Genomic DNA, 13,210 nt, shown 5'->3' with positions numbered 1-13,210 from the left:
TCTATAATCGCAAAGAACAAGAGTTAGAAGGAAAACCTTATAGTTTTCAACTCTATTACATGACTTTAAAACTGAAGAAAGAAGTGATGTTTCCTAAATGACTCATAGCTTCTAATTCATGAATGTGACATGCTTCATACGCATGAATAAGACTCTACTCGATGCAGCATGTCAGACATCCTAGGATACTTAAACTCTTTCTCTAATACTAGGTTTGTCATGACCCAAGCTATACCTTGGGTGTGACACGATGATTAGAATCCCTATGGACTCCAAACAAGCCTCTTAACATACATAGCATGTTATACGTAGCATGAATTCAAAGAAAAATCTTAAATGCAAAAGTAAGACAATCTGATCATAACTACTCAACTTGAGAATAGTCTAAGAATAAGATCTAAAATATGGAAGAAATCATACTGGTCTAACGTAGCATCTACTAATATAAATGGGGCATAGGACAAGCTCCTAGTTCACCGCAACATAATGAAAGGACATAAGTCTGAAAATAAATGTTATACCCCATACTTTTGTACCTTGGAAGGTTCCTAAGTTACGTAAGCTTCTTAAGCTCTTAAGTTGCTTAAAAGTCTCTTAAGCTTCTTATAAGTCACCATGAGAGCCAAATAATCCTTGACATCATCAAACAACTCTAAGGAAAGGAGAATGAGATACCCCATAGTAGAGAAGATTGGAAATTGAGTTAGAAGAATTTAGAAGAAGTTGAAGACCAAATAATGAGTCGTAGGACTCGACTTATTTATGTAAGCTTCCAACTTGGAAATATTACATACTTAAGCTACTGGAGTATATACCAAGCTTACATAGCAAGGATTACATAGGTTCATAAAGTAAGATGAGATTACAAACTCACGAGGGAGAAAAGAAGGTGACACATGGCAGCATGGGTGAGTGCCATATGGCAGCAGATGGAGTAAGGGGGTGGTACCCCACCTACCATGTGGCATCCCATGAGGGGTGGTGTGATGTGTTGGCCCAACAAGGGCTTGACACATGTCACCACTTGGGGCTTGACATGTGTCACCCCCCTAAGGTGGTATATATATACATATTTGATGACTTTTCAACTCATTCTTATCCCTTAAGTTCATCTTTATAAAAAAAAACTACAAGAAAATTTTAGAGAAAAGAAAGAAGAGAAACTTGAAGCTAGAGAGAGAGAGAGCTCGGATTTGGGAGAAACAAAGGTGAGTCTCCGATTTCATTCCATGAATTAATTATCTAGGGCGAACCACGATGTTATGAAGGTGTTATTAATGAAAATTTATGACTTGGAGCAGCCCAAAATGTTAGCAAACAGCCACAAAATTTTAGGCGCGCTAAAGGAACTTCCGAGGTAAGTTTCGACGAGTTTGACGAGTTTCGAGCAAGGTAAGGACTTCCCTTTCAAATCTGAGTTTATGATTTTTCTATGAGGTATATTACATGTCTTAAATGAGGTTGGAAGTGGAAAAATTTCATAAGGATGCTTGACGTTAGAAATAAACTAAATTGAAGTGGTTATAGCTAAATCGAAGTCCAGTAGTGGGTTGTCGTTGTGGTGCTGCGGGTGAAGCTGGTTGGGTTGAGTGTTGAAGGGATTTAAAGTGTTTTAAAAAGGGTGTAGTTTCTTCTGGTTGCAGCCACACGACTCTCTGTTTAGTATGGTTATAGATTTTGCGAAATAAAGATTAAAAAATTCTATTTTCGTATCGTAGTTTGGAGATTGTATTGTGTAAGGTTGAAGTGATTTACTTGTAAATATGATACTATTTGTTGTTGTTGGTATGTTTATTGATATTGTGGCCGAGTTTAAATTTCGGATATGTTGAAGTTAGAGGGAAGATGCTGCCCAATTTTCTGTAGTTTCGAAACTAGTAACAAATTAGTCGTGGGTAATGGATAAGGAAATAACTCCTATGAGTACTTGGGTGTAGAGTTGGAAATTGGAAAGTGAAAGTTCATTAACCTTAGTATTACTTTCATGTTAAATAGGTTCAAGAGATAACGAGACGAACGTGTAAGATTAATCCGTAAGAGGTATGTGATGCTTGCCCTTTCTTTTCTTTTGGCATGTCTTAGCCTTAAGTGATTGATATACGAAATATGGGGATAATTCCATTCATATAACCCTAAGTATGACTCATAAGTCTTATTTACTTCTCGATGGTAGAATTCCTATACTAGTTTAGTTATTGCCTCTCAAGGCTTCTACATGATGGAGAGTAGTAAGTATGTAAAGCTACCTCCTTTCTTTTGGCATGTTGTTAGCATAAGTATGTAAAGATACCCTTCTTTCCTTTTGACATGTCTCGACATAAGTATATGATGATATATAAGGGAGAGTAAAGAGTATATAAAGCCTATCCTTTCTCTTATTTTGGCATGTCGTAGATGTACGTAAAAGATGATACAATCTCGGAGGTGACTCCATTCCTACGTATTTCTTAATCATCCTCTAATGTTGGAACTCTTACAATAATTGAGCTATTGCTTCTCAAGTTTTCCTATACATTGAGAAGTAGTAAGTATGTAAAGCTAATCTTCCTTTCTTTTTGGCATGATCTTATGAAACAAATAGATGAAGTGTATACGATTCCAAGAAAGTTCCTCTTTTTAAAGCCACTAGGATAGCCAACTTCTTGATTCCCAAAAGATATTTGATGATGACCTGATACGGGAATATGATTCCAAAAGTTCCATTTTGACCTAATCCATAGTGAAAATCAAAAGGTACTTGATATGACTCTTGTCTTGGTTTTTGAATGATAGCATATTTTGAGTATTCCATCGAGTCTCAAATAAAATCTAAAATATATATGGTTATGCACTAGAGGGCCGGGTACATATGTATATATAATATATGGATTGGGCTGAACTTTCTTGGTATTACTATATAATATATGGATCAGGCCGAACATTCTTCGGCATTACTATATAATATATGGATCGGGCCAAACGTTCCTCGACATTACTATATAATATATGGATCAGCCGAACGTTCTTCGACATTACTATATGATATCTAGATCGGGCTGAACGTTCCTCGGCATTACTATATGATATCTGGATCAGGCCGAATGTTTCTTGACATTACTATATGATATCTGAATTGGGCCGAATGTTCCTCGGTATTACTATATGGTATATGGATCGGGTCGTACATTCCTCAGCATTATTATATGAGATAGCACTAATAGTATATAGATGCTTATGATAACAGAGTGATGTAGTTGTTACACCAAGTCCCCGAATGAGCTGGGTACAGTACGTGATGATAGTATGTACGACTTTATATTATAAGCTACAGGTACAGTAAATGATTAGATGTCATACTTGCCCCTGTATCCCTATACCAACTATAATTTCCTTATGATGTCTATGCTTGTATAATCAGTACATATGTCGTATTGACCCTCCTTTCTCAGGGGGCTGCGTTAATGCCCGCAGGTACAGATACATACTTTGGGGATCCGCCAGTGTAGGAGTTCCACTCAGCAGCTCAGAAGCGCTCTATTGTGCTAGAGCCTAGTTTTGGTACTAACCCTCGATGTATATATTTATTTGTTCATGAGTATGGCGGGGGCCCTGTCCCGCCTTATGATACTGTTCTTACTCTTAGAGGTCTGTGGACATATATTGGGTTGTATATGGATTGTATATGCATGTATGTTTAGTGGTTCCTATGATAAGCCTCGCCGGTTTATATGTTATCCTGCCTGTTGATGTGCTATAATAACTTAAACAGGAGACAGATTTACTTACAGATAGCAGGGATATACGCGAGTGCCTAGTTCGGGCACCCGTTATGGACTACGGTGTTGTGTCGTGACAAAAGTGGTATCAGAGCGGTTTGGTCCTCAGAATGTTTACAGACCGTGTCTAGTAGAGTCTTATTTATCGATGTGCGGTGTACCACATTTATAAATAGGAGACTACAGGATATTTAGGATGTTACTTTTTTTTTTGTCTTAGATCGTGCGATAGAGCCCAGCCATAGGAAATGAAATTCTTTTTTTTCTAACTTTTGGTTTCAGCTGAAGAACGACATCGACAGAAGAAAGTGACGGATGATATTGTAAGCTACATAGTATACATGTAAGTAATGGTGCGAAAAAGGCATGCTGGGTAAGGTAAGAAGATTGAAATATGATTGAAATATAAAGTTGAATATTGAAAGAAAAAGTAGACAGGAAAGTGTAACGGGTGCAGTTCGAGTTGGACATACGAGGTTAGTCCATTATTTTATACTGTTGTTGATATTGGGCGCCTTGTGAGGCTGTGATATGAATATATATGTATTGGCCCTGTGAGCATTGTTGGTATTTCCTGAGTGCTCGTTTAGGATAGTAAGGAATATAGAGGAAACTCTGCCAAATTTTTTATTGGAAATAGAAAAAGAATAAGATATAAGGTTGTAATATATCTTGAGAGATTGCATCTGCAGTAACGATAAGATCCGACTAAACTAGGAGTACAACTGACTTTGGGAAATAGGTTAATTGCGATATGAGTAGAAAGTGATGGATATAAATGTCTTAAGACAGCCTGTAAGGTATTAAGGATGAGAATGACGAGGAAGGATAAGGAGTTAAGTACGCTTGCTCCACCAGTGTAATTAGCCCAGAGTAGGGATCATGAATAAAAGTTAAGAAATATTACCCTCCGGGATTGACTTTGAGCAGAATATAGTGTGAATATAATGAGGATCATCATGGAAGTACATAGGGCCTAGTAACGAAGTAACTAAAGAATGTGATTGTGAGTAAGATTAAGATTCAACATCGAGTACCCAATAAGGATGAAAGCGCATGAAACAGAAAGGGGTATTGTGTACATGTACCTCTACCGTGGAAAATAGTAAGATCCCTCAAGGATGAGGGAGGTAGCTCTGCAAGACCATTGATGCATTGCGAGTCCATCAAGAGGAATAATTGGTATTCATTAGGATGAAGATAGTGTTATAGCAAAGCTAGAAACACGTGTCATCAGAGTATAAGTTCCCCCAAATGGAGAATCGGACACGATTATAAGCACTAGTGACGTACTGATTGAGATGAATGAAAGGTGGCTTATGCTAAACTACTACATTAGCTATTTGACTCGGGTACCAGTACTTGGACTATATTGGATTACTAGTTCTCGATAATTCTAAGCACCCCATGGTTGTATTAAGGTTTCTTACAGGGGCAACCTAAAGTATAGATGATCTAATAGAAGGTGTAGACATGGTGCAGTATGTTAAATGTGTTGGGACAGAATTATATGTGCATGAATAGTTGAAAATAAACAGAGGATGACATGGGTACACCCTAAAGGGGGGAAGTGGACAAGAGAAATACAAGCGTGAGAGGAAATCAGCTAACACTATCACATGTTAACAGGACCGTGTAAAGGATAGTAAGGCCATGTTTGAGTAAGGATTAAGCTATAGTAACAGAGTTTTTGGCCGCTGATATATGACATACAAGTAGCAAGAAGAAAGAATAGAAAATCTCCTACGGTAGGAAAGAAAGAGACCAAGGAGTACCTAAGGGAAGGAAAAAGGGTAGGACAGAATAGCGCTAACGCAACCAAGTTCTAGTGTGAAGGTGATATGTAAAGCAAGATGGATGAGGAAATGAAAAGACTGTGTCTACCTCATACCGATGGTATAAAAGTAGTTGTGCAACCTAAGACCAAGCGGAGGAGTACATGATGAAAATGAGTTATGATATTTTGGAGACTTTACAGAAAAAAGGGGAAGTTAAATCAAATGACCAAAAAGGACATGGTCATGGTTGAACTAAAGATCTACCCCAATACCTGTTGTAAGATAAAAAAAGAGGGGGCAAGCGAACCTAAAGACTAGAGAAACGATGCTAAGGTAAATCTTGGTCTAAGTTGAGTGCCTTCGCACATTATTGCAGAGATGGCAACGTAATGTAACGTGCAATAGGAAAATTAGAGCCAAATCTGAGCAAAGGACCATGGAAAGATCTAAACTAACGAGAAGCAACCTATCGCCATCCTGGATCGGTGGAGTAGGAAGTTGTGAGTCAAGGACATAGTTTCCGTCAAGGTGTTGAGGCGAAATGAAAATCGTGAAGAAGTGACCTAGGAAGCTGGAAAGGAAATGAAACACAAATATCCATACCTATTCCCTACGTCTACAGGTAATCCCAACTTCTGAACTCTTATATTGGTTACGTGATGAAAGTATGTATTATTGTAATAGAAAACATTTCCCTGTAATCTGTATAAGATCTTGAGGAAGGTTTTTGGTTCACATTCGAGGACAAATGTTCTAAAGGGGGGAAGGATATTATACCCGTACTTTTGTACCTTGGAAGGTTCCTAAGTTATGTAAGATTCTTAAGATCTTAAGTTGCTTGAAAGTCTCTTAAGCTTCTTAGAAGTCACCATGAGAGCCGGATAATCTATGACGTTATCAAACAAATCTAAGGAAAGGAGAATGCGATACCCCATAGTAGAGAAGATTGGAAATAGAGTTAGAAGAATCCATAAGAAGTTGGAGATCAAATAATGAGTCGTAGGACTCGAATTATTTACGTAAGCTTCTAACTTGGAAATATTACATACTTAATCTATTGGAGTACATACCAAGCTTACGTAGCGAAGATTACATAGGTTCATAAAGTAAAATGAGATTACGAACCCACGAGGAAGAAAAGAAGGTAAAACATGGAAGCATGGGAGAGTGACACATGGTAGAAGCTGGAAGTGCCATGTGGCAGCAGATGGAGCAAGGGGGTGGTCCCCCACCTGCCATGTGGTAGCCCATGAGGGGTGGTGCAATGTGTTGGCCCAACAAGGGCTTGACACGTGTCACCACTTGGGGCTTGACATGTGTCACCCCCTAAGGTGGTATATATATACATATTTGATGACTTTTCAAATCATTCTTATCCTTTAAGTTCATATTTATAAAAAAAAACTATAAGAAAATTCTAGAGAAAAGAAAGGAGAGAAACTTGAAGCTAGAGAGAGAGAGAGCTCGGATTTGGGAGAAAAAAAGGTGAGTCTCCGATTTCATTCCATGAATTAATTATATAGGGTGCACCACAATGTTAAGAAGGTGTTATTAATGAAAATTTATGATTTGGAGCAGCCCAAAATGTTAGCAAACAACCACAAAATTTTAGGCGCGCTAAAGAAACTTCTGAGGCAAGTTTTGACGAGTTTGACGAGTTTTGAGCAAGGTAAGGACTTCCCTTTCAAATCTGAGTTTATGATTTTTCTATGAGGTATATTACATGTCTTAAATAAGGTTGGAAGTGGAAAAATTTCATAAGAGTGCTTGACGTTAGAAACAAACTAAATTGAAGTGGTTATAGCTAAATCGAAGTCCAGTAGTGGGTTGTCGTTGTGGTGCTGCGGGTGAAGCTGGTTGGGTTGCATGTTGCCGAGCTTTAAATGTTTTAAAAAGGGTGTGGGTGCTTCTGGTTTCAGCCACATGACTCTCCATTTTGTATGGTTAAAGATTTTGCGAAATAAAGATTAAAAAACTCTATTTTCGTATCGTAGTTTGGAGCTAGTTATTTGAAGATTGTATTGTGTAAGGTTGAAGTGATTTACTTATAAATATGATGCTGGTTTTTGTTGGTGGTATGGTTGGTGATATTGTGGCCGAGTTAAAATCTCTGGATGTTGAAGTTAGAGGGGAGATGCTGCCCAATTTTTGGTAGATTCGGAACTAGTAACAAACTAGTTGTGGGTAATGGATAAGGAAATAACTCCTATGAGTACTTGGGTGTAGAGTTGGAAATTGGAAAGTGAAAGTTCATTAACCTTAGTATTAATTTCATGTTAAATAGGTTCAATAGACGACGAGACGAACGTGTAAGAGTAATCCGTAAGAGGTATGTGAAGCTTACCCTTTCTTTTCTTTTGGCATGTCTTAGCCTTAAGTGATTGATATACGAAATATGGAGATAATTCCATTCATATAACCCTAAGTATGACTCATAAGTCTTATTCACTTCTCGATGGTAGAATTCCTATACTAGTTGAGTTATTGCCTCTCAAGGCTTCTATATGATGGAGAGTAGTAAGTATGTGAAGCTACCTCCTTTCTTTTGGCATGTTGTTAGCATAAGTATGTAAAGATACCCTTCTTTCCTTTTGACATGTCTCGACATAAGTATATGATGATATATGAGGGAGAGTAGAGAGTATATAAAGCCTATCCTTTCTCTTATTTTGGCATGTCGTAGATGTACGTAAAAGATGATACAATCTCGGAGGTGACTTCATTCCCAAGTGTTTCTTACTCATCCTCTAAAGTTGGAACTCTTACAATAATTGAGCTATTGCTTCTCAAGTTTTTCTATACATTGGGAAGTAGTAAGTATGTAAAGCTAATCTTCCTTTCTTTTTGGCATGATCTTATGAAACAAATAGATGAAGTGTATACGTTTCCAAGGAAGTTTCTCTTTTTAAAGCCACTAGGATAGCCAACTTCTTGATTCCCAAAAGATATTTGATGATGCCCTGATACGGGAATATGATTCCAAAAGTTCCATTTTGACCTAATCCATAGTGGCAATCAAAAGGTACTTGATATGACTCTTGTCATGGTTTTTGAATGATAGCACATTACTACATGATATCTGAATCGAGCTGAACGTTCCTCGATATTACTATATGGTACATGGATCGGGCCATACATTCCTCGGCATTATTATATGAGATAGCACTAATAGTATATAGATGCTTATGATAACAGAGTGATATAGTTGTTATACCAAGTCCCCGAATGAGCCGGGTACAGTACGTGATGATAGTATGTACGACTTTATGTTATAAGCTACAAGTACAGTAAATGATTAGATGTCATACTTTCACCTACATCCCTATACCAACTGTAATTTCCTTATTATGTCTATGCTTGTATACTCAGTACATATGTCGTGCTGACCCCCCTTTCTCAGGAGGGCTGCGTTCATGTTCACAGGTACAAATACACACTTTGGGGATCCGCCAGCGTAGGAGTTCCACTCAGCAGCTCAGAAGCGCTCCATTGTGCTAGAGCCTAGTTTTGGTACTAACCCTCGATGTATATATTTATTTGTTCACGGGTATGACGGGGGCCCTGTCCCGCCTTATGATATTGTTCTTACTCTTAGAGGTCTGTGGACATGTATGTGGGTTGTATATGGGTTGTATATGCATGTATGTACAGTGGTGCCGATGATAAGCCTCGCCGACTTATATGTTATCCTATTTATTGATGTGCTATAATAACTTAAATAGGGACATATTTACTTATAGATAGCAGGGATATACGCGAGTGCCCAGTTCGGGCACCCATCTTGGCCTACGGGGTTGGGTCGTGAAAATAAATTTCCCTCGAAATATGAGGACTCACCAAAAAAATCTAACTCTGGGTGGAATTCGAACTAGCCATGAGAATAGGCAGGAGCGTTGTGACATATATTATGAAATAATATAGGCAAAAGTATGCGTTAGGTCATGAAATAGACTAAGTATGGAGAATATGCAATGCATGTTGTAAATTATGATAATGCAATGACCAAGCTAAAAATAGTTAAAATATCTTTAAAACATCATGTGAAACATAATACATGGTCAATGCATGCTTGTAAGAAAATCATAAATCAAATGTAACATAGTGAGAGAATTATAAGTTATAATGAGAGGCATAAGTTATTATGAGAGATAACATTAACCGACATAAATCATGTGAGCTATAACATGGAGTCCAGTGTTTTTTTCATACACCGAAAAGAAAGGGTCCACACTTGCTAAGGTAAGAACCGTAACATCTCCTAAGTGGATCCACTAAGATACTAAAGAATGAAGCCTCAACTAACAGGTGACCCTTTCTAAGGAATCATGCCTCTACTAATGGGTGATCCTTTCTTCTATGGTGGCACATAGTTATGGGACAATGAGATTGCTTATAAAGAACTCTGCCTCTACTAATGGGTGAGCCTTTATCCCAAGGTTCACTCGGTTCTAGGTCAACTCTCAACGGAATATCATACGTAATATAATATAAGCTTTGAAGATAGGAAGAATCTAATAATACCAAGTTCATCATAAAATACTTGAAGATCATAAGAATAGCTCTTTTAACATACTATGACATCCTAACATATTCATAAGGATACTTATCTAAAACATCAAAGTCATGATAAGTTTTTTTTCATAAAATTCATATTAATACTTTGTCTAGAAGCATCCTTATATCATAGTCCATAAATTTATGATGCATGCATAGCTTGAATCATAGCTCATAGTCATAAAATAGTCATAATGCATGAATTCATGTAAAAATCCTCGAAAACATGATATTAACATCAGTTCATGCATAGATCATTGAAGATGAGTAAAAGCGTAATTGAATGAACCCAATGTTAAACCACCAAAACCCTAGAACAGTTGAATTGAAATTAACAGAGAAAGGGAGAAAACCCTTGGGACTCCATATATGGAAATGATCCATGGATGAAACTTCTATATACCTTGATGATCCTTATCTATGAAATTGAAAAGGAGACTTGAGTTCTTGAAACCCTAGCTTGGACTTGAAGTAAAACCTTGAGAGAGAAATCCTTATGAGCCTTAGATAATTTAGGTGAATGAGAGGGAATGAGGAAAATTTGGAGGGTTTGGGTATTTATAGTTTGTGGAAAAAAGCCTAAAAAACGTCAAAAACTTAATTTAAATGGGGGGAAGGGGAGGGGGAAGTCCAAAATTTCCTTTTAAAATTCTGTCGCATAGGCTTTATGTACAACTTTTATAGTCCATGGAATGCTATACGAGCTGTGAAAGGCCTCGTGGAAGGAACCCCAAACCAAAATACTGGAGCTCCCCCTTTACGATGGGTTCTATACCTCGTGGAACTTACAACGGGCCATATAACCTCCCATCCAAGTTCACAACTCTAGCAATGTGGTCTACAGATCCTTCTACGGTCCGTAGAACCCACCATGGTCTATTGAAATAGCTCATGAAGTCAATCATCTTCTAAATTAATCATACCCACTTCTACGAGCTAGTCTATGGCTTATAGACCTTTTTATGGACCGTAAAAGTCACTCATGAACCTTAACTATAAATTTCCCATTTCTGAAGCTTTCCACGGGATCTCCACAGGTTGTGGAAAGGGATACGATCCGTAAGGGACCTCGTGGAAGACCAACAGTCACACTAGAAGAGTTTTTCTCAGTTTTCCTTTGTCATTTCGACTTTTCAACTTATGGGGTACTACAATAATGATTTATTGAAGAGTACAATGGTATATTCTGTCCTCCTTCGATATGATCTTCTACAGATGACCATCCTCTAAATCTTAACTTATGGGACCTCCTATGGACCATTGTTTTGTTTTACGATCAGTAGTGTAAATCATGAAACTTCTCCAAACATTATATTTTCTCTCAAGTTTTGGTGTGCAGGTTTTGTCCTTCATATGGTACCACTGACGGTCCGCCATTAGCTTCTACGATTTATGGTTGTCCTAGTCTTCATCTGTAAGTTTTTAATCCTCTTATGGTACCACTGATGATCCATAATTGCCTTCAACGATCCATGGTTGGCCTCGTTTGCAATAACTCACTTTCCTACCAGTTTAACCTATTTAACTGAAATATCAAGAAAAATCCATCATATCACATAAAATGTATTTATTACTTGGATTAATTCCTTGTCAAAAACATTAAATGTGCTATATGTTTTAGGCACATCAATAATCACATGGTCCTACTAATTGCAGCCTCCAAACACATTGTCTTTTAACAATGTCATTATTCATTATTCTCTTATCGTAAATTGCTTGCCTAAATTAAATTAGAGCTCCACAAAAGTTATGAAATCCTTTCTCTAGAACCTCAGAGTATAACCTATTCATGCCAATTTCTCACTACTTTATCCTCTCCTTCATATCTTATTTGATCTTTAACAACACAATGACAAACCATCAACCCTAGCTCGAGGATACTCTAAGATCCTGTTTGGATTGGCTTATTTTAAGTCCTTTTAAGCCAAAATAGATTTTAATCACTTTTTGAAGTGTTTGGATAAATTCAAAAAGTGCTTTTAAGCACTTATTTTTAAGCCAAAAAGTCAAAAATAAACCAAAAATCATAAGTTAAAAATCCTGACTTATGGCTTTTGGTTTATAAAAAAAATTCTCACATTGGTGGTTAATGAAATGGGTGGACTTCTTATGAAGCTTGGACAATCCTCCTCCCTTCGATCTAGCTTTTGGGGTGTGAGTTAAATCCAAAACCTACTTTAACATGGTATCAGAGCAGGATCCATCTCACCCAATGTTGGACCCCCCGAGATTAAAAATTGCTCACGTACCATATACTAAGCACTGGGTGTGATGCGGGGTATTGAAAAATGAAAAAAAACTCACATTGGTGGTTAATGAGATGACTAGATTCCTTATAAGACTTGGACAATCCTCATCCTTTCAAGTTAGCTTTTGAGTATGAGTTAGGTCCAAGATCTAATTTAACATAAAACAATAAGCCATTCCAACAGACTCTAAGTCATCCTATCCGGTAAACCTTTCTTTATCATTGTTATAAAATATGTACAAATCTCATTACCTCTTAGTCGATACCTAAGGACATAGACATCCCATTATTTACCTAACAAATACACGACTTTTTGGCTACTACATTCATGACTTCATCTCTTGGATCTTGAAGTCATTCTACTACTTATTAATTACAACTAGATGTGCAAAATTTGGGTAAAATCATTAACCTGAACCGATTTTTGTGTTTTTGGGCTAACAGATTGGGATATTGATTTATTGGATCAGGTGTCGGGTTGCTAGTTTAGCTTATTGGCTTATTGGGTTGGGGCTTGGTCACTCAGGCGAGGCGACGACGACGGCGATGGCGAGTCCTCAGTCACTCAAGCAAGGAGACGATGAGTCTCGCTTCTCATAAACTCAGGTGAGGTGACAATGAAAACTGCTAGAGTCACGATTTTGCTGATTCACTCTCAGATTTTGCTCACTTCTTAGTGATTACAAGTCAGACGCTCGAGACTTCAGACTCGAGAGTTTGAGTCTTCTCAGTTCTCACCGACTCTAAAGACTTAGAAACTCACAATTTCACTCTCCGCTTACTGTTCAGCCGGAGAAATAAGTCTCAAATTCTGATTTGCATTTAATTTCAAGATTTCATTGTGATGTTTGGGTTTGATTTCTGAGAAAATGATT

General features: G+C 37.5%; 1 long non-coding RNA gene across 1 annotated transcript in view; it reads left to right on the top strand.

Annotated features, from left to right (window-relative positions):
* Positions 1-12,526: 12,526 nt before the first annotated feature.
* LOC129887829 (uncharacterized) overlaps positions 12,527-13,210 on the top strand; it is a 1,997-nt gene continuing 1,313 nt past the window's right edge. The window contains exon 1 of the long non-coding RNA XR_008766501.1: positions 12,527-12,941. This is a non-coding gene — a long non-coding RNA (uncharacterized LOC129887829). The remainder of the gene's footprint in view (positions 12,942-13,210) is intronic.

Source organism: Solanum dulcamara, chromosome 1 (genome assembly GCF_947179165.1).
Source record: "Solanum dulcamara chromosome 1, daSolDulc1.2, whole genome shotgun sequence".
Taxonomy (NCBI): Eukaryota; Viridiplantae; Streptophyta; class Magnoliopsida; order Solanales; family Solanaceae; genus Solanum; species Solanum dulcamara.
The sequence above is the reverse complement of the archived record's forward strand: the minus strand, read 5'-3'. Positions and strand labels throughout refer to the sequence as shown.